This window comes from Dasypus novemcinctus, chromosome 14, assembly GCF_030445035.2.
Source record: "Dasypus novemcinctus isolate mDasNov1 chromosome 14, mDasNov1.1.hap2, whole genome shotgun sequence".
Lineage (NCBI taxonomy): Eukaryota > Metazoa > Chordata > Mammalia > Cingulata > Dasypodidae > Dasypus > Dasypus novemcinctus.
Window position 1 is genome coordinate 91,286,475 of NC_080686.1, and position 26,153 is coordinate 91,312,627.

General features: G+C 52.3%; 1 long non-coding RNA gene across 10 annotated transcripts in view; it reads left to right on the forward strand.

Annotated features, from left to right (window-relative positions):
• LOC101412618 (uncharacterized) overlaps positions 1-26,153 on the forward strand; it is a 405,636-nt gene that overhangs the window by 88,329 nt on the left and 291,154 nt on the right. For all 10 annotated transcript variants that reach the window (XR_011645691.1, XR_011645694.1, XR_011645696.1 and 7 more), the window contains exon 3: positions 8,033-8,886. This is a non-coding gene — a long non-coding RNA (uncharacterized lncRNA). The remainder of the gene's footprint in view (positions 1-8,032; positions 8,887-26,153) is intronic.

The following is a 26,153-nucleotide window of genomic DNA, read 5'->3' on the forward strand; positions in this document are numbered from 1 at the left end:
TCTTCTTTCTGTGTCCATTCGCTGTGTGTTCTTCTGTGACTGCTTTTATCCTTATTAGCGGCACCAGAAATCTGTGGGTTTTTTTTGTTGCGTCAGCTCTCCGTGTGTGCGGCGCCATTCCTGGTCAGGCTGCCCTTTCTTTCGAGCTGGGTGGTTCTCCTTAGGGGGCGCAGTCCTTGTGTGTGTGGCTCCCCTATGCGGGGGACACACCTGTGTGGCAGGGCACTCCTTTGCACGCATCAGCACTGTGCATGGGCCAGCTCCACATGGGTCAAGGAGGCCCTGGGTTTGAACTGCGGGCCTCCCATGTGGTAGGTGGATGCCCTAACCCCTGGGCCAAGTCTCCTTCCCGATAGCACAGTTTTTGTGTAATTGTTACCCTTTATTAAATGCCCTACTATGTGCTAAGGTTTAAATAGCCCTCCCAGCAACTCCCAGAAGTGAATGCTGTGTGATTCTCATCCCACAGGTGTGAAAACTGCGGCTCCAAGAGGTTGGGACACTCACTCCTTCTTACCCCCAAAATGTAAAACTCTTGTGCCAAATAACAGAAGAGGCCCCAGAGGCTTTCTGGCCAGCCGGAAGCTGGACCCTTGTGCTGGCAGAGGTGACACTGACCTGCTATGTTTACAGTCCTGTGCTTCTACAGTGTCTCGTCTCTGGAAGTCATAACCTGGTGGTGCTCTGGGGAATGGCAGGAAGATATATCCGGGCTATATTGGATTGCTGGGGTGGACGGAGGACAAGGGGGTGGGGCAGGTGGAAAGCAAAAATCCTAATACCAACACTTTTGGCTGTAATACTAATGGGTTCCTGGATTATTGTCTGGTGTTTCCAATGGCCAAATTTGAGCCAGGAAGCCTGAGTTGCAAAAAGATAACGTGAAATTTACATTTTCTCCACCAAGTGCTAGCCATTTGACAGTACTTCGTTTCCCAAGTTGTAACCCTGGTAATTGTGTGGTTTGGGTTTGTTATTTTTTAAAGGAGTTACTGGGGATCGAACCTGGGACCTGGTACACGTGAAGCTTGCACTCAACTACTGAGTTACACCCGCTCTCTTTTCTCTTTTTTTTCCCCTTCCCTTCCCTTCCCTCCTCCTTTTCTTGTTGGGATTTTCAAAACTAAGAGTTTTATGGCCAGGGGTGGTTGGGTGGGGAGGGGGAAGGGTGGTGGCTGAGGATAAGAAAAGTGGGACAGAAAGAACACATTCCATGCCTGGCTGCTTCCTGAGTAGTTCCCTCTGAGCAGCAGCAAACAAGGGGCTGATTCACGTGGCTCAAGTGGCCTCCCTCGTCTGGAGCTGAGTTCCTGTGCCTTCCAGTGACTAAGGAGGAAATTCCATTTCACTTATACTGCAACTGTGCTTCGTGGTGTTCTCTATCTTAACTTTATGGCTGCCTCATCTTTTTGGAATTCGCCTTTTTTTTCCTGTACTATACAAAGGTGACACGTGGTACGGTTTCATGAAATATAACAAATTTCACTCTTCCGGACACAGTACATATTAGGCGTCCTGGGCTTCCTGATTTCAAGCTAGCCAGTGGATGGGAGGGTTGGTCTGTGCTGTGCCCGCCCTTGCGTCCATCTCTCCTTAGGGTGACAAGCTCCCGTGGTCTGGGATCCTGAGATGGGGTTGCACAGCGCTGCTGGTTTCCTGGCTTGAGTCGGTGGAGACACTCCTGGAGTGTGGGCGAAGAGCCGCCCCCTCCGCCCCCAGAGATGTTTGGGCAAGGGTGGCAGTAGGGCCACTGCCACTGAGGGGTGAATCAAGACACAATTACATGCGAAAAGGGGCGCCGACTCCTGCTGGGAAGTTTCCTGCTGACTAGGAATGTCTCCCTCTTCCTGGCCCTGCCTGAGTTGGCTGTAAACCCAGCTGCGATGTCAGCTTGCCTGCGAAGCCTCCTTTAGCTTCCTCAGCGGTCTGTCGCTGCGTTCTCTTGGGTTGTGGGCCCTTGGCTCTTTTCTCCCATGTGGCTCCTGCCCTGTGGGGTTCTGCCTCTCCCACCAGCCTGTGAGCGTGTTTGGGGGAAGTCTGGGTCTTGGCCCACTTTGTGTTTCCAAAGCCCCGAATACGGGGTTAGCTCATGTTTTTGGAATGGATGAAAAACTCTTAAGAGACCAGGTTGGAACTTTTCAGAGGTGAAAGAAATGGGACTGCACAGGTCACTGCTCCCCTTGTATTTTGGCTGCCATGCACAGTTCAGGTAATCGGTTCATCTCCGTGACGTCTGCTGTGCTCTGTGGGCGGCTGCTGGCAAGACCTGCCTCCCCAAATCAGGTCAAGTGACAGGAAGACCTAGAGAAGTGATGGGCCTCAGATGTAGAAGGCCTGTGTTTGAATCGTGGCCCTTTACTACTAGCATGGGGCTTTAGACGGGGGACTTCTCTGGGCCTCAGTTTTCCTGGAGGAAAACGGGGGTGGTGAGTGCTTACCGCAGAGGGCCGTTTGGAGGACGCAGCGGGATAGTGCGTGCGTAGTTGAACGTGGCAGTGAGCATTAGGGGAGTGAGTCACGGGCGACTGTTTCTCATTAGGGACTAATTGGGCAGGACAGACCTCTAAAAACTGCCTCCGTTCCACGGGCTGGGGGCTCAGTGTTGTTCAGAGCAGACCTGGACGGGGAGGCTGGCATGTTGGGAAGCTGGGTGGGGGCAGGTGGCCACTGCAGACGTGCAGGGGGCAGTGAGCCGCTGACGGGCCTGGGGGCTTGTGGGAAAACGTGCGGCCAGAGGGTCTCGGAAGCAGGTGGGAGCAGGGCACGTCGTGCTATTTTTCCTTTGACAGCTGTAAGTTAGACCTGCAGGTGGCACAGCAGTTGCCGGGGCGGCAGCTCCAGAGCGGGAGGCAGTTTTCTAACAGATAGGACAGGGGCTGTGCGGGTGGGAGATGGCCCCCAAGGTGCTGGGAGTGGGGTGCAGGGTTGGTTCTCGGCACCCCGTGCCCATCCTGCCCCTGCCGTGAGGTCAGCTCTGCTAAACTGGGGCTTTAGTAGGGACCCTCAGGGCCTCGGGGTGGGGGGCAGTGAGGGCAGCTGGCCTCTGGCAGGAGGCCTGGGGCGATGGGAGAGGGCTGTGTGTGAAAGGTGGGGCATGATGAAATATGTGCGAGAAGGTGTCACTCTAGATGGTTGTGTTTGTTCCTTGACACATTGACTTGCTTGGAACTCAGCTGTAGTGGCTTGGCCTCTGAGCTTCCTCATCTGAAAACTGGGGGTGCACATCTACTTGTGGGGGCAGGTATGCAGTTCTGACCCGAAGTGAACCTGCTGGAGTAGGTGGACAAAGAATACTCCTGTCCTCCCTTCTTTTTTTTTTTTTTTTTAAGATTTATTTATTTTATATATTTTTCTCCCCTTCCCCCCCCGCCACCCCAGTTGTCTGTTCTCTGTGTCTATTTGCTGCGTGTTCTTCTTTGTCCACTTCTGTTGTTGTCAGCAGCACAGGAATCTGTGTTTCTTTTTGTTGCGTCATCTTGTTGTGTCAGCTCTCCCTGTGTGTGGCGACATTCCTGGGCAGGCTGCACTTCCTTTCACGCTGGGCGGCTCTCCTTCCGGGGCGCACTCCTTGTGTGTAGGGCTCCCCTATGCGGGGGCACCCCTGCGTGGCAGGGCACTCCTTGTGTGCATCAGCACCGCGCGTGGGCCAGCTCCACATGGGTCAAGGAGGCCCGGGGTTGAACCGTGGACCTCCCATATGGTAGACGCACGCCCTAACCACTGGGCCAAGTCCGCTTCCTGCTGTCCTCCCTTCTTGTGTTGACTTTCTTCTTTCCCTGGTAAGTCTCTGTCAGATCAATAATCCATGTGTCTGGTTCCATTAAATGGCAATGTTTGGATTAATAACTAATAAACATAGTTGGCATGCTCACAAAGTCCTGGCATTGAGAAGTAGTCCTCCTCTGATATATAATTTAAGTCCCTAGGAATCCTGGCAGGTATATGCTGTAATTAGCCCCGTTAAACAAAGGAGAAACAGGGTAGGATCAGAGAGGTTCAGACCGCCCCAGGTCACACAGATGAACATGGTCACGCTGGTAATCCAGTCCCCGCTTCCCGACCCCAGAGCCGGTGCTTGTCCCCACGGCACTGGCCTGCCTGAGAGGGAGGTGTGTGTGTGAAGGGCGATGGAAATCCTTGGAAATTCATTCTTTTGGGTTTTTTAATTAAAAATTTTTAAAACATCAGTTTTATTGATAGATACTAATGAAGTGTACAGTGCACTGCCTTCAGATGATAGAATACCCGGGGGTGAGGTTTGCTTATAGAAGCTCTGAGGAAGACACCACTAATGAGGATTCTGGAAAAGGATGTCAGTCCCGAGCCCTGTGCCCAGAGGTCTGGGGTAGGTGGGGGCTGGTGGACACCAATCTCCTCTTCAGCCCTTCCTGAAGCTCCCAGGGACACAGGGGTGGCAGGAGGCAGGCTCCCCGAGCTGCGTGACCCCCTTTGTTGACAGCCATGCTCCTTTGCTCTGCATGGCGCTTCCACGGGCCTCTGCCAGGTGAGTGGATCCGAGTGCCTTTGTGTGGCTAGCCCTGGGGATGCCGTGGGCACAGCCGGAGGCCGCGCGGCCCCTCACCCCCAGCTTCAGCTGTGACCGTGGCTGGCCTGGGCAAGGCTGTGCAGGGCCCAGCCTGGAGCGGTCAGTCGCTCCAACTGGCCACTGCTGCCACCACGAAGCGCAGGACTATGGGCCCCAGGGGAGAGCGTGGTTGCTGGGACCTGTGTGCTTTTCCCCGTGTGTTTAGAAACACCCCCGACTCTGTCCGTGGCCCTTGGTTTCTTATCATCCTTACGAGCTCTGTGTATTCGCTACTGAACGGGTGGGGAAACTGAGGCCCAGGCTGGGTAAGGCGCTTGCCCAAAGGCTCGGCTACAGAACGGGGCTCAGGACCTCCTCTGTCCCGTGGCCTGGCTTCCCCTCTGCCCTGCTCCTCTTCTGCTGTGAGCCGGCCTCTGCGCTGCCTGGCTCCTACCAGCGCCTGGCTCGTCTTATCGCATCTCAGGACAGAAAGAGGAGCTTTGCTCTGTAAACTGTTTTAACTGACCCTCACCGCAGGCCCGCGGGTGGTGTTTGTTTAATAATGGATAAAGACTGGGTGTGGTTTGGTGCTGGGGAAGTTGGCATCAGGAGGAGGGCAGGGGTGCTGGCACTTTGGGAGGAGACCTGGGTTTGCCCTCCCCCTCGTTGTACGAGCTCTTGCTTGGACTTTTCTGAGCTTCAGTTTCCTTGGCCTGTCTACTTTAAAATTCTGTCATCCACAGGAAAGTTTGAGTGTTTGGAGCCAACATTCTGTTCACTGTGCATAAATCTATACTATAACACGGAGACTTCAGGGTGGATTGTTTGATTTACTGAAGGTTCTAGAATAACGATGATGGTGTTGATGTTGAGGATGATAGCTAATTCAGTTTTGGGCCACTTCCCAGGTAACTCCTAAGCAAATTACCTGTTTTAGCTCATGTAATACACACAATTACCCTGTAAAGTTATCACCACCACCCCTCTTTTACAGATGTGAAAACTGAGGCTCAGCCGAGTTAAGAAATCTGCCCCCGATCCTTCAGCACAGAAGGGGCGGGGTGGGATTTGAGCCCAGGGAGAGGCCCTAGAGCTCGTGCGGGTAAGCACACTGCCTCTGCTCTTTTAAGGGAAAGGCAGGCAGACTTCTGTGAGCATGGTCCACTCACCCCTGCTCCTGCCGTTATCCCACAACCAGCTTGTTGGAGAATTTTAATATCCGCCTTATCATGGATGAGGAAAGAAAGGCTCTGAGCAGTGAAAGAATTTTCCAGAATGAGACAAATTGGAAACGGTGGCATCAGAATTGAACCCAGGTGCACTGATCCCACATCAGGGGTCCCACTCATACCTGCTCTGCCTTCCTGGCTGCCTTGGGGGCTCAGTCCCCTCAGCGTGAGCAGCCCCTCTGCCCAGGTACCTGCCCTTCTGCTGGTTTGGAGTGGGTGGTTGCTCCAGCATCCTTCCTGTAGGTGCGAACTGCAGAGCCAGGCAGGGTGTGCCTCCAGCGCCTGGCATTCAAACCAGGACACCCTCTGCACCTTCATGTGGTCAGAAAACACCGTCCACCGAGCTGGGCCCAGTGGGTGACCTTCGGTGTTGGGAAGCTGTGGACTTTCAAGTTGGGTGCTGGGCCATGGGTAAAGAAGGCGTATCCACAGGGAGTGGGGTGATTAAGCCTTAGACCCTTCGGGGTGATGCTACTTGGGGGGGTTCCAGCTTGCCCCATGGGTGGTCTGCATTCCATGCCAGGTGTTGGCAGCTTCTGCCAGGTGGGGGCCTCCTAAAGTTCTCCGGCCTGGAAGTACTTCCTCTGTATAGCCAGACCCCTTCCCCTGCTGCTCCGGTTTCCTTTTCTCTATCTGCTGCCGAAATGGAAAACAGCTGGCCCCTAGATTCCTTGAGCTCACCTCCTTGGACACTCAGAGATTATTAAGTCACCATCATTGTCCCTCCTCTCCCCGCCCTCACAGGCCCCTTTACCCAGCCGTGTTCCTCACGCTCACTGCTCTCCCTGGATTATCTCTTGAGCCTCAGGTGCCTCTCCGAGTGGAGGGCTTGGGGCCGCAGGGGGGCCTCTCCGTGGGCTCTAGGCCCCCAGGCAGGACCCTGCAGCCTCATGTGTTCACATCATCCCCTGTCATCCATGGCGCCTGGCACTGCCGGGAATATTCTTGAAGTAGTCGATGAGTCTGCCACATCCTTGTGCAGAACAGTGGTGGCCTCAGCAACAGAAAGACAGCCTAGTTTAAAAATGGGCAAAGGGTCTGGATAGACATTTCTCTAGAGACACACTAATGGTCAAGGAGGACATGAAGGATAGTTGCCATTAGCCACCAGGCAAGTGTGGATCCAAACCCCAATGAGCTGGCATTTCACACCTACTAGGATGGCGTAAAACAGACAAACAAAAGAGAAAATACAGGTGTCGGCGAGGAGGTGGAGAAAGTGGAACCTGTGTGTAGTGCTGGTGCCGGTGTCAGATGGCACAGCACTGTGGAAAAGCTTGACAGTGATTCAGAACATAGAATTACCATATGATTCACTTCTAGTGTGTGCTCAGAAATGTTCCACAGCATGCAAGGTGTTGGTGGTGGGGTGATATGTGGAAACCCTGTATGATGATACGTGTGTCTGACTTGTAAGCTCATAACTTTTACTACTCATACTGTATTGTATGTTCATGTATGAATGATAAAATAAAATACAATTTTTTAAGTGGAAAAAAAATAGAATTGACATGGGGTACTTAAAGAAATCCTTGTACGTGAATGTTCACAGTATCATTCACGTTAGCCCAAGGGTTGGAACAAACCAAGTGTCTACCCACAGATGAAGAGATAAACAAAACATGGTATATACAGATGCTGGAATATTACTCAGCCATGAAAAGGAATGATGCTTTGATGCATGATGAACCATGGAAACATTATGCCCAGTAAAAGAAGCCTAGGGTCCCATGTTGTATAATTCCCTTTATATGAAATATCCAAAGTAGGGAAAGCCCTAGAAACAAGCTAGATTGGTTGTTGCCAGGAGCGGGCTGTGTGCAATTGGGGGTAACTATTTAATGGGCACAGTGTTTTATTTTGGGGTGAGTAAAGCAATTTAGATCTGGCTGGAAGTAGTGGTTGTATAACAATGTGAATGTACCAAATGCCACTGAATTGTATGGGTACTTGTTGTTAAAGAAATTTCAGCTAAATTAAAACAGAACAAAACGGTGGCATTGCAGCTGCCTTAGGCACTAAGAGGACATGTGGAGCACATCCTCTGTGCCAGGGTGGTGTCTGGTACTTAATCCCACCAAGTCCTGCCGAGGTGGAGGGACCCATCATTCCACTGTACAGCTGGGAGAGCAGAGGCTTGGTCAGGGCATGCAGTTTGTAGTAGCAGAGACTGAAGCAGACCCCAGGTCTCTCTGTGACACACCTGCTTTTGGTTATTTTCCTATACTCTTCCTCCTCAACAAGAAGGCTCTTATTTTTATTTTTTGTTTTGCTTTAGATTCTTGGCTGGAACTGTGTCGAACACTGTGACCATACCGCCCTGGCCCCGAGGAGCCCAGCGCCAAGCCTGCTCGGGAGATGCCCACCCTTTGCTTCCTACAAATTCAAGTCCTTCGCAGGCAAGCCCACACTCCACGTCCCCTGGGAGCCTTCCCCGGCCTACAGCAGTCTCCTTCCAACGCAGGTGCTTTGAGTCCCACGCGCAGGGAGGCAACGATTTGTGGCTGAAAGAAAAGGAGGGTGTGCATCACTATTGAACCTTGTGACCACGGATGAGTCTCTTAAACACCCGGCACCTCAGTCCCTAAGTGTACAGTGGAAGAGCATGCAGGCACTCATCTGACATCTTCCCCAGGGTTGTTGTAAGGACTAAATACATCCATGTCTGGGTGAGTGCTTGGAGGGTGGAAAAGCTCCATGTAGAGAGGCATGATGGCAGTGATAATGGCCACTGGATGTTCTCTCCTCAAATCGAGTGCAAGCTTCTTGCATACCCAGCATAGAAAAGGCCCAAGCTCCAATATTAGCATGGGGCTTGGCATGCAGTAGGTGATCAGTAAAGATTTCTTCCATGAACGAGTGGAATAATGAGCCTGAATCATGGACTTGTCCGGCGTTCTGCCCTCTTAACAGCCTTTGCAAGTGCTTGGCCCAGGTCTGGGTGCACAGTGGGCTCCAGGAGGAAGTCGCTGGTGCGATCCTCTGCTGTCTCCGTAATCAAGCTGGAGGTGGGCCAGTCCGTTTTGTTGTCTGGATTTTGGCAGCGTTTCCTCTCGTGGCAAGAATTATTGCAGGAAGACAGGCTGGAGGAAGACCAAGATGCTCAGCCGTATCTCCCCCTCCCCTGTGGAGGTATGTTATCTAGGCAGAAGCCCGGCACTGGCATTCCTGGGGGGAATGGTCAGCGTCTCCTGAAACTTGGCTTGTAATGGCAGGAGACCTGCATTCCCTCCTCCCTGTGTGCCTCTTTGTCCTGATTCCCTCGCGTTTTGAAGGGTGCGTGGCTGAAGTGTTTTGGTTTGAGCAGTGCCTCTGCACAACACAGGGGACTGTGAGTGTCCTTTCGGTGCTGGTAGTGGGATGGGCTGTCATTTACCCTTCCTGATCGAGGCTGCTCAGGTTCCTGGGTGGTACTTTGGATTTTCTCACCCTCAAGCCGTGCGAACTTGGACAGGGTGGTTCATGTCCAAATCCTAGTTTCCTCATCTGCAAGATAAGGAATTGGAGTGAGACTTGGGAGCCTCTCAAGTTCCTTTTGGCTGGGAAGTTCCGTGATTTTGGCCATGTTCAGTGGGCTGTGTTTGAGAGCCCCCTAATTGCAATTCGTACCTGTCCCTCCCTCCCTCCCTCCGCATTTACAAACCACCTGCTCTGGGCCAGGCTCTGTGCTAAGTCCTGACAGATACAGAGAAGACTCAAGCAGGGGTCCTGGCCTTAAGAGCTCACAATCTCACAGTCACAAGGAGGAGAAAGATAGTGGAATGAAAAAGGTGAACTCAAATATAATGAGTGCTGTCATTCAGAAAAGCACAGGCTGCTTTGGAAACAACAGAGTTGGCCAGCAGACCTCTCCGTAAAATCCCTGTAGCAAAGGCCCTGCCTTCGGCGCTGGTTCCAGGGCAGGCTTGTCTTGGTGCAGAGGGGCAGTGTCCATGACCTCAGGAGGCCCCTTCCAGGCACAGGAATCTGATGTCGAGTTGTCAGTTGCCACCTTTGCTGGAGAAAGAGAGAGAAAGAGAAAGCAGAAAAGAATCGAGGGGCGGCCCGCTCTCCCGCGCTTTGCTGTTTGTGGTCTCTGACCTCTGCTTCCTGGGGCGGCAGGCTGTGTGTGTGGGAGGCGCGGCCACTGCTCAGAGGGCTGGCGCTCCTGCAGCGGGCCCTGGGTCGGCTCTCCGTGGGCAGAGCCCGCCCTCCACGGCGGCGGCCGCTGGCCTGGATAGACGGCCTCTCTGTCCGGTTAGTCAGCATCCTGTGGCCCGTGGCAGAGTGGAGCCTGCATGTCCGGGTGCCAAGCTGCCCCTCTGCCGATTGGGCAGCTCCGAGATCCTCAGGGTGACTCTGGCGTTCGTCCTTCCGCCGCACCCCCGCAAGCGAGACCGTGGACAAGGCAGCTTTTCTAATAAGCAGGCTCTGCTTGCCCTGTAGGAGATGAAAGACTGCGTGTAAGAGTGGGTAATTTGGGGTTTTCCTGATGAAAGCAGTTGACATTTGTTGGGACCTCATGCACATCGCAGCACTGCCTTTCATCTCTGCTATCAAAGCATTGCCCTTCTTTGGCATGCGCCGGGGGTGGGCAGGCCTCGGGGGGTTGAACTGGGTCAATGGTGAAATACAAAGGAAATGGATGGGATGACCCTTGAAGGCCTTGGGTGTAATGGTGGAAACAGCAGAGGCAGCTTCTGATTTCCCTGGTGGGCGGGGGTGAGGGCCCGCTGATCATGTGTCCCCCACCCAGGGAGGCCATGGAAAGGGTTTGACCTTGGGAGTTGGGCAACACTGGCCGAATCTGAATGCTGAGTTCCCAGTAACTCACCGAGTGAACGTAGGGAATCATTTAACCTCTCTGAATCTGCGTCCTCCTTTGTCCCTGGGAACACTGTCACCCCCAGCTACTGTGACCTTCACAGTGTGAAGTCCCCAGGACTGCTCACTGGCTTCTATTCCTAATTGACAAACTCGACCCACTGTGCCATAGAGGACTGGGACTTGGGGTTTGCATTTTCATCCACATTCCCCATACACTGCTGGCACACAGTAGGTCCCCTGACAAGGCCTGACAGATGACTGGGTGAAGAAAGGACACTTTGCTTATGCCATCTATATGGCTCATCCAGCTTTGCAGAGAAACCAAGAGGGTGCGAATGTGTGTGTGCGTGCATGAGTGAATGAAGGGTTAGCTTAGATGACTTGAGTCTCTGAAACTTGCTAGGGGCCCAGCCTTATCCAAGGGCGTTTGTGACCCAATGAGCAAATGCTTAAGACTTGAGTATAATGGTTAGTCTCACATGCTCTCACGTGCCAGGTTGGCTAAGCTATGGTGTCCAGTTTGGTCAAACACTGGCCTAGCTGTTACTGGGGAAGTATTTTGTAGATGGGATGAGCATCCCCTATCTGTTGACTTGAAGTAAAGGCCATGGCAGGTAGTCATCCCATCAGCTGGAGGCCCTAAGAACAAAGAACTAAAGATTCCAGGGCACCAAAGAAATTCAGCCTCAAGATTCCACCAGATATTTCTGAGAGTTTCCAGCCTACTGGCCTCCCATATGGATCTCAGACTCCCAGACTTCAACCTCATCTCTTACTGGAATTTCCAGCCTGCCCTACAGCTTTTCGACTTGCCAGCCCTCATCATTGTGTGGGCCAAGCCCTTGATATAAACCTCTTAATATGCCGCTTCACCTCCCTGAGCCTCTGTTTCCCCAGCTCTTGAGTACTGTCGTAAGGATTAAGTGGAGTAGCACGCACCCAACCCCTCACACACAGGAGGTGCTCACTTGCCTCCGGCCTCCCCTTGCTCGCGCAGGGACGGCAGGAGGAGCAGCCTTCTGCCTCTGCTGAACCAGTGGAGACTGTCTTCACCAGTTCTAGAAGGCCTCTCCTGTTGCCAGGGCTTTTTGCAGTTTGAGGAACCAAAAGCCCCCCAAGTCCCCTCTTCAATGCTGAATTATTTCAAGAAACAGGGAGGTGACTTCTCTAGCCCTATCAAAGGGATGCAGGTAACAAAGCCATTTCTTCTTTTGGACCTTCTGGTGTGGGAAGTTGTTTACTTAGTGACACTGTGTCTGTTTGGCTGTCTTTCGGGAGAGGGACTTTGGAGTTTGAGCACTTCTTCCCCTTTCTGTGAGGTGACTGAGATCATCTCACTCGTGTCCTCCAGCCTGAGGCGGGCCCCGTCCTGAGCAGCCACGTCCGGGCCCCATGCAAAGAGCCCTGCTGGCCTCTGCTCTGGCTTTCGCCCCGATCAAGGAGCGGGATGGTCTTTCCAGGTGCCACATGGTAGAGATGAGGACGTGGCCGGGAAGCCCCGAGGCCTTCCCTGTAGGCTCCCGTTACTTTTCCCCTTCTTGTCCCGTTTCCTCCTGCTTTGCCCAGCAGTCTTGGGATTCCCCTCAATCTCACCCCATCTGCAAGAAGGCAGCAGCAGGCGGCTCGCACTTCTTGCCTACACACTGAATATAAAGAAGCCTCTATGACAGGGTTCAGCCCATTGGCCTGAGACATGCCTTTAACTCTTCCCCCAGCCTCATCTCCGGCCACTCCCCACTTGCAGTGTATGCTCCAGCCACGCAAGGTCGTGGGGACCTCCATGTTGGTGCCCCAGATATCTGTGAAATCAGGCTAGGAATAGTCCCGCCCTTCTATGGTGATTATTAGAAGTGAGTTAATACATACATAGGCTTAGTACAGAGTTCCCTGGCTCATTTAACTTCGGCTCTCGATACTGGTGTGCCTGGAAAGTATGTTACTACCAGTGGATTTGTATGCTTGCCAAAGTTAGTTGTATTGGCAATTCAGGATTACATAATGAGGAAAACTGAGTCTAAAAAGAGTTGTTCCATGAAAACTAAGTTTCATACTTTGGAAAGAACAGATAGTGCTGATTTGCTAAAAATTAGTCACTAAATTACATAGGAGCAAACCGCTGTATAAAGAGAAAAAGGAAAAATTGTCAAGGCTCTATAAAGAATCTGTCTTGCATATGCTTTGCAGGTGACTCATTTTTGCACTACTTTAAGGAAACGGCCACTGGAAATTGCAGATGTTGAACTGTGAGTGTGGATTTTGCAAGGAAGACAACTTGCATCTCCAGTCAGTGGACCAAAGAAAAGACCTTGCCTTTTTTGCTGGCTAAAAAGTGTGTAGCCAAAGGGAATATTTACATGCATGCCCTTATGGTGGCTCGTTCTTTCAGTGAATTAACGGTGGTAGAGGTTCCTAACTGGGCTTGTTCTCTCCAAGGCACATCAGGAATTGGTGTTGTGTGGGCTGCAGGTTTCCTGAGGTCCACAGGGGTGCTTTCGAGGGCTGCTTGAATCACACACATTTATTGAGTGCCTTCTGTATGTCAGGCACTGATCGGGGGAAGCAAACTGCAAATGAAATAATTGGACACAACTTTGCAGGGTATGCCGGACAGTGATACGCTCTAAGGGAAGATAAAGTAGGGAAGGGACCATGACTGCTGCGCTAGAGGGTGGGGTGGGGCTGCAGGATCTGATAGAATCATTTCATGGCAGGAAGGTAGAAGTAAAAGATGGTGACCCTCCTGGAGAATCAAAGGAGAACGAGTTTAAAATTAAAAAGAAAATTTGGGAATATTTACAAAGCCCTGAAGGAACTTTTGCACAGTGACCTTTTTTCCTTCCCTTCCCTTCCCTTCCCCCATCTTGCTGTTTTTGCTGTCTGTGTCCGTTGTTGTGGGATCTTCTGTATCTGTTCCTCTCCTTTTTTTTTTGTCTTCTCTTCTTGTCTTTCTCTTCTAGGATTCATTGGGATTTGATCCCAGGACCTCTTGATGTGGAAAGTTTCCCTGTCAGTTGCACCACCTCAGTTCCTGGTCTCTGCTGCGCTTTACCTCGATGCTCCCCTTCATCTCTCTTTTGTTGAATCATCATCTTGCTGCGTGACTCACTTGTGCCAGCACTCAGCTTGCTGCACAGGCACTTGGCTCACCACGCGGCACTGGCTTGCCGTGCGTGCATGCACATGGCCACTTGGCTTGCCACATGGGCACTCGTGCAGGCACTTGGGTCACCCTGCGGGCACTTGGCTCACTGTGCGGGCATTTGGCTTGCCACGCAGGCACTCTCTAGGCACTTGGCTCACCACGTGGGCACTAGCTTGCTGCACAGGCATGCTTTCTCTTCTTTTTCACCAGGAGGTTCAAGGGATTGAACCCAGGTTCTCCCATATGGTAGGTGGAGGCCCTATCCCCTGAGCCACATCTGCTTCCCTGCACAATGACCCTTTTTTGGACTAAGGGTAAAGTGAATCCAGTTTATATTTCGTTAGAGTCATCCTTTGTTCATCCTAACAATCAGAGCACAGTTTAAAATGAGAAATTCCAATTTAAGGGCAAGAGAGAAAAAGCTTCATTTCTTTTTTCAAGATCAGGTTCCACGGAGGAGGCCTAGGAGGAGGGCCGGGAGTCAGCAAATCATAGCCGAGGGAGGTCAGAGTTAGGGTTGAGCAGCAGATGGTGGGAGCGTTTCAGGACATTCCCCCACCCCCCCACACCAAACACACTCCTACGTTATTATACCTGGATTCACTCTGAGTGGCCTTCTTTTCCGGGATCCTCTTCCCCCTCCAGGTTTCCATACCTGCCGCGCAGTTTCACGCCTCCAACTTTTGCTCAGGCTGTTCCCCTGCTTACACTGCCCTTCCCTGCCTCATCTGTCTCTCTCTGTGAGCTGCTGCCTCACCTGGCTCATCCACATCTCACCTGGCTCATCCACACCTCACCTGGCTCATCCATGCCTCACCTGGCTCATCATGCAGTGGAGAGCTCCTTGAGGATGGAGGTCCTCCTGGCTCTACACCTTCACCCCCCCAGCTCAGCGCGGCCCCACGTGGTGGGCAGGAGAGAGGGACCAGCAGGGCTGACGGGCCTGCAGCAGGGCAGGGGCTCTTCCTTCCTTCTGCCTTTGCTTCCGGACAAACCTGGTGAAAATAGGATGGGCAGGAATTCCTAGAAGGAAGGGAAAGGCAAAGTGATTCCCAGATGTGGCAGGCAATCTGCCCCTGGGCCTTGGCGCTGTCCGAGGTGTGCAGGCCCCCAGGGGTCACGGAGCGGGAGGAAACATTAGTTGTGCACTCTCCACCTTGCATTTACCAGCTGCACTGACAGCCCCTGACTTCTCAAATGTTGTAGTTTACAAGGAACATTGTCTTGCCTTATCTTATTTAATCTATTTGCTGATTAGGCAGCTGAGGAGGGCTAAGACAAACGACAGGAGTCACCCATGGTCACAGCCAAATGATGGGGAGAAGCCAGAACACAGAAAGCAGGTGGTGGCAGTCACTTTATAACTGCAGTAGTGACAGCTAATGCGGTGCTAGAAGCTCTAAAGCGCCCTCTTATTTAATCCTTGTGAGGCAGGTGGGGTTTTTAGTCATGTTTTACAGTGGGGGAAACTGAGGCAGAGCCGGTTAATGGCTGATAAAAATGATGCAAGACCTGTGAGCTGGGTTCCAGCATTTGGAGCCTTAACTTCCTCCCTCCATGTAACGTGTTCAGAATGGGGCCTGGCTCCGACAACACGAGGAGCACGGTTTCAGCGAGGCCCAGCAGGCATTCCTGGGCTACACAAGTGCATCTCACTGCCCCAGTTTGGAGGTCCATGCCCCCCAGCCCCCATTTCTATACGAAATCTCTTATTGCGGCAGACACACGGTGGATCTTAGGAAGGAAGCCATCTCCCACGCGGCATCGCGCAGTCTCAGGGCCTGCTCAGGCACGGTAGGAGCAAAGGAGTGCCTGCGGCTTGGGTAAGGAGGGCTATTTTGTCTTCTTCCATGGGAGCTGCAAAGAAGAGACTAAACACAGGAGCCTCGCCCCCTAACCCAGGGCACGTCGAGGAGGAAGCAGCCTGTGCTGCAAAGGGAAAGGGCGAGAAGGTGAAGGTGAAGGCTGCGCTGGTGGTAGCGGCCGCCCCGCGCTGTGCCTCCCCTGTGCTTTATAATCAGCTGTCATTTCGGTATTGCCCTGCATCAGGCTGCGCAAGTACAGATTGAACATTAAACAAACACTGACTGCTTTATAAATATTTAACTCCCACTGTTTAGGAACTGCTCAGGGCAGGAGACAAAATAAAAGTCCCTGGCTGTCTGCTGCCTGGCCCTCTGCTGCGGCATTGAATTCAGGAGGCTAGAATTTTTTTTTGAGGGGGGTGGGGAGGCATTGACTATTCCGAAAACCTTTTAGCTTTCACTGGGTGGTGTCTTCCCCCTTTGGGTGTACGTGTCTGTGGGTTCAGCACACGGTATTCCAGAAGCCACCAACTCACATGTCTATGTTTCTATATCATAGTTGGGATCCATCTTTGGGGGTGCAATAGTCATTCCTTCCCGTAACAGCAAAACATCCTACATACATAAACAGCTTTATGGCGATAGAATTCACCTGCTGTACAAGCTACACATTTAAAAAGTACAGTGCAGCGTTTGTTGTTTTTTTTTAGCACGTTCAGAGAGTTGTGCAAGCATCGCCACAATCAATTTAGAGCATTTTCATCACCAAAAAGAAATCCCGTATCCATTAGCTATTGCTCCATATTCCTTTCAACTTCCCCAGCCCTGAAAGTTACTAGGCTACTTTCTGTCTTTATGGATGTGCCTATTTGGCCACTTCATATAAATGGAATCATATTATTTGTGTTTTTTGCATCTGGCTCTTTTCACTTGAAATAATGCTTGCAAGGTTCACTCATGTTCTTTTTTATGGCTGTGTAATATTACATTGTATGGATATGCCAGATTTTGTTTATCCATTCATCAGTTGATGGGCCTTTGGGGACCGCAGAAGTTTTCTTTGGAAAAATCAAGATATGGCCGATCTAGTATTATGGGATTAAGACAAAATTCAACTGGACAGACAAGAGCCTTCACCATCCAGGGAAGGTGGATGTTAAAATGTGCCCAGCTTTTATTTAGCATGGACTGTGTGCCAGGCACCGTGATAGGTCCCATGCATAGTTCTTTGAAAATACCTGATTATATAGTTTTGTGAATGGATCAGCCCATTTACCATAGGCCTTCCTATGGCTTAGACTTTGGCTGCAGGCTGGGTGGGGCTTGGAATGGGAGACTGAATCTGTGTTTCCTCCTCTTTCACTGGATTTTAGATGCTTACTCTCTTTCGGATCAGGTTGCTGAGAAGAGGTGTGACTCTAGAGTTCCGTGTGGTTCACTCTGTCTCCGGTAGGCCACAAACCTCTAGCTGGCTCTCCTCCTCCGGGCTGTGCTTTTCCCATCCCGAGGCCACCCTCCATGTCCCAGATGTTTCCAGCACCCATGTGCAAAACTGATTGAGCCCAGGTGGGCCCTCTGGCTTAGCAGGCAGGCTCTGCAGGAAATGTTTAAGAACGGGGGCCGCTATCATGCCTGGTCATCTGGCGGTCGTTTAATTATGACTCATGTCATGGGTGCTGCCTCGCCCACGCGCCTTTAGCTGGACCAGCCCTCTCACCCCCAGTCTCACAGAGCACTAGCCGCTAAGGGTCGTGGCGCCCCCTTCTCTGCAGGTTGGCCTTGGCCAGTCGGGAGCTGTCTCATCCAGGAGGTTGGAACCCCACGCCCACCCCAGCCCCGACTCACTCAGACTCCTTGCTTCCAGGTGGGTGGTCTTGGAGGGACCCTTCCTGTTCGAGAGACCCCCGCGGCGTCAGGCTGAGGATGCTCCAGCTGAGACCAGGCCCTCGCCCCCTTCCCCCCACTCTCCTGCCCTGCTTCCCTCACTGCCCAGTAAGTCACCCCCATGAGCATGCCCACCTCTGGCTCTGTACCTGCAGAGCCCCCCTAAGACATGCCCCGGTCACAAGTCCCTTTTCCTGGGTCCCCCTCTGACAGTGTTTATGGCTTGGAGATTCTCTGCTGTCTGTAGGAGCTTCCTGGGGTGGCTTTGAGCATTTTGTTGGTTTAGGTTTCAGATCTTTTCAGGCTACTCAGACCCTAGGAAAGGGCTGCACTGAAGCATAGTCTGGCCCCTTCCCCTCCCTGCTTCCCTGCCCTCTCCTTCCTTTCTTCTCCCTTCCCCTCCCTCCTCCCTTCATTCCCCTGAGCATCCTTCCTTGCCTTGACATTGACCTCGGCAGAAAGAAAAAGGGGTTTGGAAAGGCAGTATGGGAGGCTCACTGCTTGGGGACCAGACAGCCCTGGGTTCAAGTCCAGCTGCTGCCAGTCAGTAGCCAGGATCTCCTAGCAGCGACTTCCCCAAGCCTTGGACTTCTTGTCGGTGGGACTGGATGGTAGCCTTGCTCCTCAGCACCGTGAAAGGAGGGGAGTGACCTGGGTGGGTGAGGTGGCCTGCTGTCTGCCACAGGAAACCGTCCAGAAGGACCCCTCTCCCCTCCCACTCTGGCTGGAATCGCCGTCCCACCTGGCCCTGTTCTGGTCACAGAGCTTTTGCTCACATTGTGCTTTCTTCCTGAGTTGCTCTTCCTTTTGTCTCAGATATGTCATGATAGATGGACAGAAAGATAGGTAGATGGAATGATATAACAAATGTGGCAAAATACTAATAGTTGGTAAATCTGGGTGTCTGGTTGAGGGGTATTAGAGTTCCATGGATTGTTCCTATATTATTTGAAATTTAATTACCAAGTTTTCCAAATAATTTCAAAATAAACTTTTTATTTTTAAAGGAAAAAGAAACCATTGAAGGCCAAGTTCACATATCACCTCCTCCGTGAAGCCCTTATGGATGCCCCTCAGGCAGGATTCATACTTGGCCAGTGTCGCCTACATGTGCAGGTTATTGGGCCCATGGGGCCCTCTCCTCTGCTAGATTGCTGGCTTCTTGGAGGTGGGGTGTGTGTGGAGGGTATGACGAAGTTATGGGAGCGTGCTCTCGAGTCATCTGCATTGAGATTCTGGCCCTGCATCCCCAGACTTCACCGAGAAGCTATGCTGCCCCCACCCATAGAACCCAGCGCACGGTATGCGTGCTCGGTCAGCAGTGATTTCTTGCTCTCTGCCACCCTTAGAATCGGCTAGCTGATTGAAAAACAAATTTGGAACAAGCACACGGGATTAAATATTGGCAGAAATGCACAAGGTAACACCAAGCTAAAGGTTTAACATTTTCATAAGATTTTGTAGGTACTGGGTGGACAGGATGGGCTGTGGCCACCTGTGGCCCCATGTAAAGGGGATCCTGTCTCCTCCCCCATTACTCCACTAAAGGAAGACACAAGGGACCATCAGGTGAAAACGGGGACCTCGTGTCCTGAGATAGCCCGAGCTCACACCGTTACCCTCGCCTGCCCCCGTGCTGCCGAAAGGTTCGCCGGGCAACGGGCGAGGGGGCGACTGGCCACTTTTCATGGCCCATCTCTCTCGCTGGCCCTCCGCTGGCCCTGGCCCTCCATGGCCTCCCTTTGAAGAGACGCAGTGCCACGCTCAGCCCGGCTGTCTGCGGCGGCTGCCGAGAGGGCCAGAGAATCCCCCGGAGCCCGTGGCAGCCCTCCAGATACGGCAGGGCTCGGCTGACCTTTAAATAGACGGGCTCCGGGCCACGCCGTTCCTGGAAGTTTGAAGAAAGTCGGCCTTTCAAGTGCTGCGACTTCCAACCTCAGGGAAGATCCGGGTGTTTGCGAAAGCCCTAATTTACTGCCGCTTTGGCACTTCATCACATGTGGCCGTGCAGCCGGCGGGGGCCGGCATGCCAGGGTTAGGAGGGGAGAATCCTCAAGTATTTTAATGTCCCCCTACTTAGAAGCAAGATAAACATACGTATTGTACTCTGTGACCGAGGCGGGGGGTGGGAAAGGGAGAGGCCTGGAACTGCATGAAAGGCCTTTGTAAGCTGAACTCTGAGGTTTTTTCCTTTCTTTTCTTCTTCTTTTTTTATTTGTAAGCAAAGCTGGGATAAGTGGATGGGGGGGTGTCCACTCAACCGTGTAGAAACCATGGTCCATCCGCAGGCACGCAGAGTGCTCAGTCTCTCTCCAGCTCGTAAACGGCCCTCCGCCGACTCGCCTCGCCCGATTAAAAATTATTGGGGGAAGCTTGTCACCACAGTTCACTCAGATGATTTACTTTCTTCCAGGAACTCTCCTCACCCCCCCCCCAGCTTTGCTTTATTATTATTTTTTAAATAATGGTTACTTAAGATGTATTTTTAAAATTTATTTCCCTCACCTCCCCCCCCACCCCCCCGTTGGCTGTTCTCTGTGTCCATTTGCTGTGTGTTCTTCAGCGTCTGCTTCTATTCTTGTCAGCAACCCAGGAATCTGAGTCTCTTTTTGTTGCGTCACCTTGTTGTGTCAGCTCTCTGTGTGCGTGGCACCATTCCTGGGCAGGCTGCACTTTCTTTCTCGCTGGGCGGCTCTCCTTATGGGGTGCACTCCTTGCGCGTGGGGCTCCCCTACGTGGGGGACACCCCTGCGTGGCACGGCACTCCTTGAGCGCATCAGCGCTGCGCATGGGCCAGCTCCACACGCGTCAAGGAGGCCCAGGGTTTGAACCGTCGACCTCCCATGAAGTAGACAGACGCCCTAACCACTGGGCCAAGTCCACTTCCCCCCAGTTTTGCTTTAAAATTATTTTTTGAAGTGAGTAAAGATGCACTGTGTGAATCTAATCATGAGAAATATCTGACAAACTCCAATTAACTGATAAGTTTCAAAATAAGATGCTCTGCTCTTTGAAAGTGTCGAGGTTGTGAGAGTCAAGGAAGGTCCAGGGAGCCCTTCCAGACCAAAAGATACGAAAGAGATGCGGCATGTGATTCTGCACAGTAGGCGAAACCAGAGTGGGGTCTGGGAATGAGACGTTACATCTCCCTGTTAGCTTCATGATTTTGAAGGTGCAATGAGTTTCTATGGGAGAATGTTTTAGAAATATCCACCAAAGTATTCTGGGCTACCAGGGTACTAGGTCAGCCACTTACCTCACATGGTTTAGGAAAAAAAATTATTTGTACTGTGCTTCCAATTAAGATTGTGATTGTTTCAGCAGAAAAAATAATAATTCAGCTAACTAATGAACTGAGGGAGATAAAAACCTTGCATTGGAGAGCGAGACAGACCTGGGTTTGAATTCTGACTCTTTCAACTCCTTACAGTTTGATTTTACTTATGCCTCTGTTTCCTCATTTTTCAAAACAAAGGCTGTGATGGGGAGAAATTGGAACTCACGTGTATTGCTGGTGGGACTGTCAGATGGCACAGTTGCTGGCGAACAGGTCGGTGGTGCCTCAGGAAGTTAAACACAGAGTTACTGCATGACCCAGCAATTCCACACCTAGGTATATACCAAAAGAATTGGAAACAGAAACTGGAACAAATGCTTGTACTCTGATGTTTCCAGTAGCCTTATTCACAGTAGCCAAAAGGTGGAAACAACCCAGCAGTCCATCAGCAGATGAATGGAAATCCAGACAATGGAATAATATCCAGTTATAAAAAGGCATGAGGTTCTGATTGATGCTACAACATGAATGAACCTTGAAAACAGTTATGCTAAGTGAAATGAGCCAGGCACAAAAAGGCAAATTTTGTATGAGTCCATTTACATAAAATACCACAAGTAAGCAAATTCATAGAGGTAGCGAGTAGATTGGAGGTTCCTGGGGCCCAGGAGTGTGGTGGGGGAAGAGTTTTCACTTCATGGGTGCAGAGTTTCTCCTTGGGGTGAGGAAAAAGTTTTGGTAATGGTAGCAAAATGTTGTAAATTTAATTAATGCTGCTGAGTTGTATACTTAAAAATGGTTACCATGGCAAATTTTATTGTATATATATATCACCAAAATAAAAATTAAAAAGAATCGAACTTGAAAATGGACAAAAGCTATGAAGAAACATTTTAGGGGTGTGGATGCAGCTCACATGGTTGAGCACCTGCTTTCCACGTACGAGGTCCTGCGTTCGATCCCTGGCCCCTCCTAAAAACAAAAACAAAGGAAAAAAACAACTTTCATTGGGGATCGGATGTAGCTCAGCAGTTGAGCACCTGCTTCCCTTGTACAGGGTCCTGGGTTCAATGTCCGGTACCGCCAAAACATTTTTATATTTTACCAAAAAAGATCTATAAATGGCAAATAAGCACAGAACATGCTCACCATCTTTAGTCATTTGGAAAATGCAATAATGATAAAACCACAGTAAAAAAAGGAAAAATAAAACCAATGGAGTGTGTGTACAAATGTCTTCCTCAAAGTGTTGTCATGAGGTGACACAGTGAATGTAGGTCCTTCCCTTCCTGTACACCTGCCAAGGGACACGCATATCATGCACGTGCAGAGAGGCAGGTGGATCCACAGACCCCCCAGATCCTTCCACGTGGCGCATTCTTTCTGCCTTAATCCCGGCACCATGGGCTGTAAGTGTGAGTTGAATCAGATTTTGTTTTAAGTGGCTAGTATCTTCCTGGGTCTCCAGCAAGAGCTCAGTGTGTCTTGTTTCCTTGCCCCCCTCTGCTAGCGGCTTTTGGGGGCTGCGGTATGTCCTTGTTCAGTTTCGTTTCCACAGAGCCCGGTGGAAGTGACCACTCCACTCCTTCACAGACTCTGCCCCGGCCCCACCCCAGGCTCCAGGACGCTTCCTTTCACTCTCGACTTCGTTACTTGTCTCAGCAGGATGTCTGCATCCATCATTTGGCACATCACTGAAAGCTTTTGTCATGGGAAGCAGTTATCCGAGCACTTTACGCGGATGATGCGCCTCCATCCTCAGCGCCCCAGGATCCGGGGGCAAGAGTTTCCCTGTTTGGCGACCAAGGCCCAGGGCCGCTGAGCAGCCTGCCCAGATCACACAGCTGGGAGGTGGCGAGGCCAGACTCCAGGTGGACGGATGCTCCAGGGTCTGGGCTCACCCACTTGGCTGTGCTGCCCCTCGGCGGATGTGAGCCAGAGGCACCACGGCCTCTGAGACGTCGGAGTCCGTTTCACCGACTCCGGCCCAGACTTGGCTCCACGACGCCCCTAAAGCCGGTGTTTACGCGGGACAGAAGGGACAGATGTGTTTGCCAATCCCCAAATACGGCTGTGGCCAGAAAGTGAGAGGGGGCGCCTGTTATGTAAGGCCCCGCAGCCGGCCTGCAGACAATGCCACTTCCTCGCTGGGCAGCGCGTCGCTGCATAACAACTGGTTACTCATTTCCTCTGGAAACCTTGGCAGGGCTGCTTCGCCCGTTTCCTCCTCTCGCCCTGTCCCCGCGCTTCCTTTATCGAATTCCTCCTGGATTCCGTGAACACCACGGCGCGGCGGCTGACCTCCTGGCCGGGGGTGGGAGCGTACCTTAGGAGCGGGACCTGCATCACTGCTCGGAACGGCGTGAACTGTTGTCCACGTGCCGCATTTCCAGCGCCTGGCGGGAGGGAGGCGCCCGGGCGCGGGTGTCGGGAGCCCTGGGTGGGGTGTGGAGAGCTGGTCAAGTGCCCGTGTTTCTGCCGTCCCCTCCTTCCTAGCCGGTGGGCGCTGGGTGCTTCTCCTCTCCTGGCAGAGGGACGGTTGATGGCCATGTGAGAACATGGATTGCGCGAACTTTCTATCTATCCTGTCCGTGAGACAAGGACGGTGAACCCTCAAGGGAATGAGCACTGTTGCTGCTCTGTCCCCCACCCCTCCTGGGACCCTTTTCATCACCCTCCCCATGCAAGCGACATGTCTCCGGGCTCCGGATCCCCTCCGCAGGTCAGCTCTTTGTGGACCCTGTACCTGATGAATTCCAAGCACACCTGTCTCACCATCCTCAGGCCAGGGCCTCTTCTTCCATTGCCAGCTAAAGAACCACATACGCATCTGTCTCTGTAAGTAGTGGATATACAGAGACTGTGTGTGCGTGTATACACACACACACACACACACACACACACAACATCCCCAATACTGTGGGCTTTGGTGCTAGGCTCTCCACACATTCTGTGTTTCTCTTTCTGTTTGAACCAACAGTATAAATGTTATCAGAAATTGGGAAGTTCATAGATAAAAATTTGGACCCCAGTTTGCAGTTCTTTTCATTTTATCTTTCCAACAACCCCAGAGGTATTGTTATTATTCCCACATTATAGATGAGAAGTAATTGATTGTGGAACTCAGTTCCACTGGTATTTATTAAGTGCCTGTTGTGTGCCAGGTACAACTCAGTATTGGCTTTAGAAAGAGGGCTCAGGGCTGGTGTGTGCTTTTCCACAGAGACACACACTCCATGTGTATGATAATTTCCTGGCGAGACCCCGTCCTGTGTGCCTCGTGTGTAGGGACACACAGACTTGAGGGCTGGGGCTGGGAGAGGGTTTCCCTGGTTTTGGTGGGGCAGACCCTGGGGACATTTGACCAGGGTGGTGGTTATCCCAAGGCTGCTTTTTCGGGGGCTGGCAGTTGCATCCTAGTGCAGTGTAAGAGCCTGGACTTGGGAGTCAGGCAGAGCTGAGTGCAAATCCTGCCTCCATTGCTTTCTTGGCTGCCTGACTTTAGCCATCTTTACTTAGCTTCTCTAAGTCCTGAGTTCTCCAGACAGGTAATGGGAGTATGTATCTGTGTCTCATAAGGCAAGAGGGTCGACTGAGATGGGCACGGGAGGCATCTGGCAAGGCGCCTTGCCCCGAGTGAGCTCAGCTGTGTCTGTGGTGGAGCCCCATGTGGCTCACCAGCCAGCACCTTGGTCATGGCAATGGTAAATTCAGCCACGGGATGCAGCCTTGAGTCCCGGTCTTGGCCGCCAGCTGAAGGTGGTAGGGAAGGCGTCCCTCGTATTTGTAGAGGGGCCGAGAAGCTTCGGTTTGTGATTGGGCATCTCACCAAGTGGAGGTAACATTTTCGAGGTGGATCCTATTCTGCCCCAGGTACCTGCCTTGGCAAAGGGCATTTAACAAGACTGCCTGTCCCCATCTCCACAAAGCCACCAGTCTGGTTGAGGTGGAGGGGAGCGCCACTGAGGAGGCTCCTTGAATCCTGCCCCCTGCGTCTTTTTCACCCAGGAAGGCCTGGGTTCTGCACGAAAGGGAGGGTGTCTGACATGTCCTCAGTATTCCTTGGAATGGCCATGCCAGAGTCAGAGGAGGCACAAATGGCCGACCTTTGTTTGGGGTCAACATAAATGGTCTGTGATGAGAAAAGCAGGCATGGAAATCTTTATCCCATCTTCTGGGGTTGCAGATTCCAGACTGGCTCTTCCAGTCAGGGCTGCCTCCCTTGGCCGTGTCAGGTGTGGGCTACCAGTTCCCCGAGCAGCTTTCCAGCAGGACTTGGCCTTGTTCACTGGGGTAAGGGCCTACCTGGGAAGTGCTGGGGAGGTTGAGAAGCCGCTAAACCCTTGACAGTTGGTTGTCAGCACTTTACTGGAGAGGCTGGAACCTGGGGGGATCAGCTAATTGCGTGTGCCTTCTCTACTTTGGGCACTCCTGGAGCCAAATGGAGCTGGGATAAAAACAGATTGGAGAGTTTTGTTTTGCTTTAATTGCTGCACCTGCATGTCCTCATATCCAGCCAGGCCATCCTAGGTTTCCCTTCTTTTTAAGACTTTCTCAGGAAGGAAGAAAAGCAGCAATCTATGGGCTGGCTTGCTCTGCTCAGGAGGTATTTCTGGGCTGCTAATTGTGTCTGGAGATTAACTCGTTGCTCTTTAGAGAGGCCCCGTCTCTCTGCCCGTTTCTCTCTTCTCCCCTAAGGGCCCTCTTCACCCACTGAGCAGCTGCCATTTCCTCTAAGAGCTGTGTGCAGGGCCCTGGGGAAGTGGGGGGCCCTTTTTTTGTGCAGCCCCTGTCCAGAGCAGGGGAGATTGTGCTCCCCCTTGTAGAGGAGGAAGTGGAGCCCCTGAGTGCTGAAGTGCCTTGTCCGAGGTCAGGCAGCCGGTAAACTGAGTCACATTGCCCCAGGCTGGTCCCCAGGCCAGGGGACGGTGAGACGGACGGGATCCAGCAGCCCTGAGCGCGGCTCTTGTCACACGACCGGGGAAGACACTCAACCTGGCTGAACCTCGGTTTTCATTACCTGTGTAAGGGGACCCAAAGGGTCCGTGCAGGCTCTGAGGGAGGCCAGCTCCTCCACGCAGCGTTGCGAGCAGCATCCAGCCTGCGGTACGTGCTCCAGCCACCTTGGTTTCCGTGACAGTGGTGGTTCAGGTAGGTTGGACCAGGAGCTGGGGTGGCTAGCTGGCGACCTAGCGATTCCCGGGGGCCAGGACTGAGGACCTTGCCAGGGGTGCCCGGCTGGCCGAGCGTGGTCGGCGTCCAGGGAGAGGAGAGGAGGGCAGGCGGCACTTCCTCCCGGCACAGCCGCCGCCTGACGGGCCCTGGGACCTGGGTTGCTCTGCTCAGCTGCACCCCACCCTTTGAAGGTCTTTCTCAGAAAGGAGGAAGCCTGGGCCGGCTGTGGTTCCTGCTTCCTCTGGTGGCCTGATGCTTGCCGTGCCCTGAACCTGGCTCGCCTTCGGGTCCGCGCCTCTTTCAGGTCCTT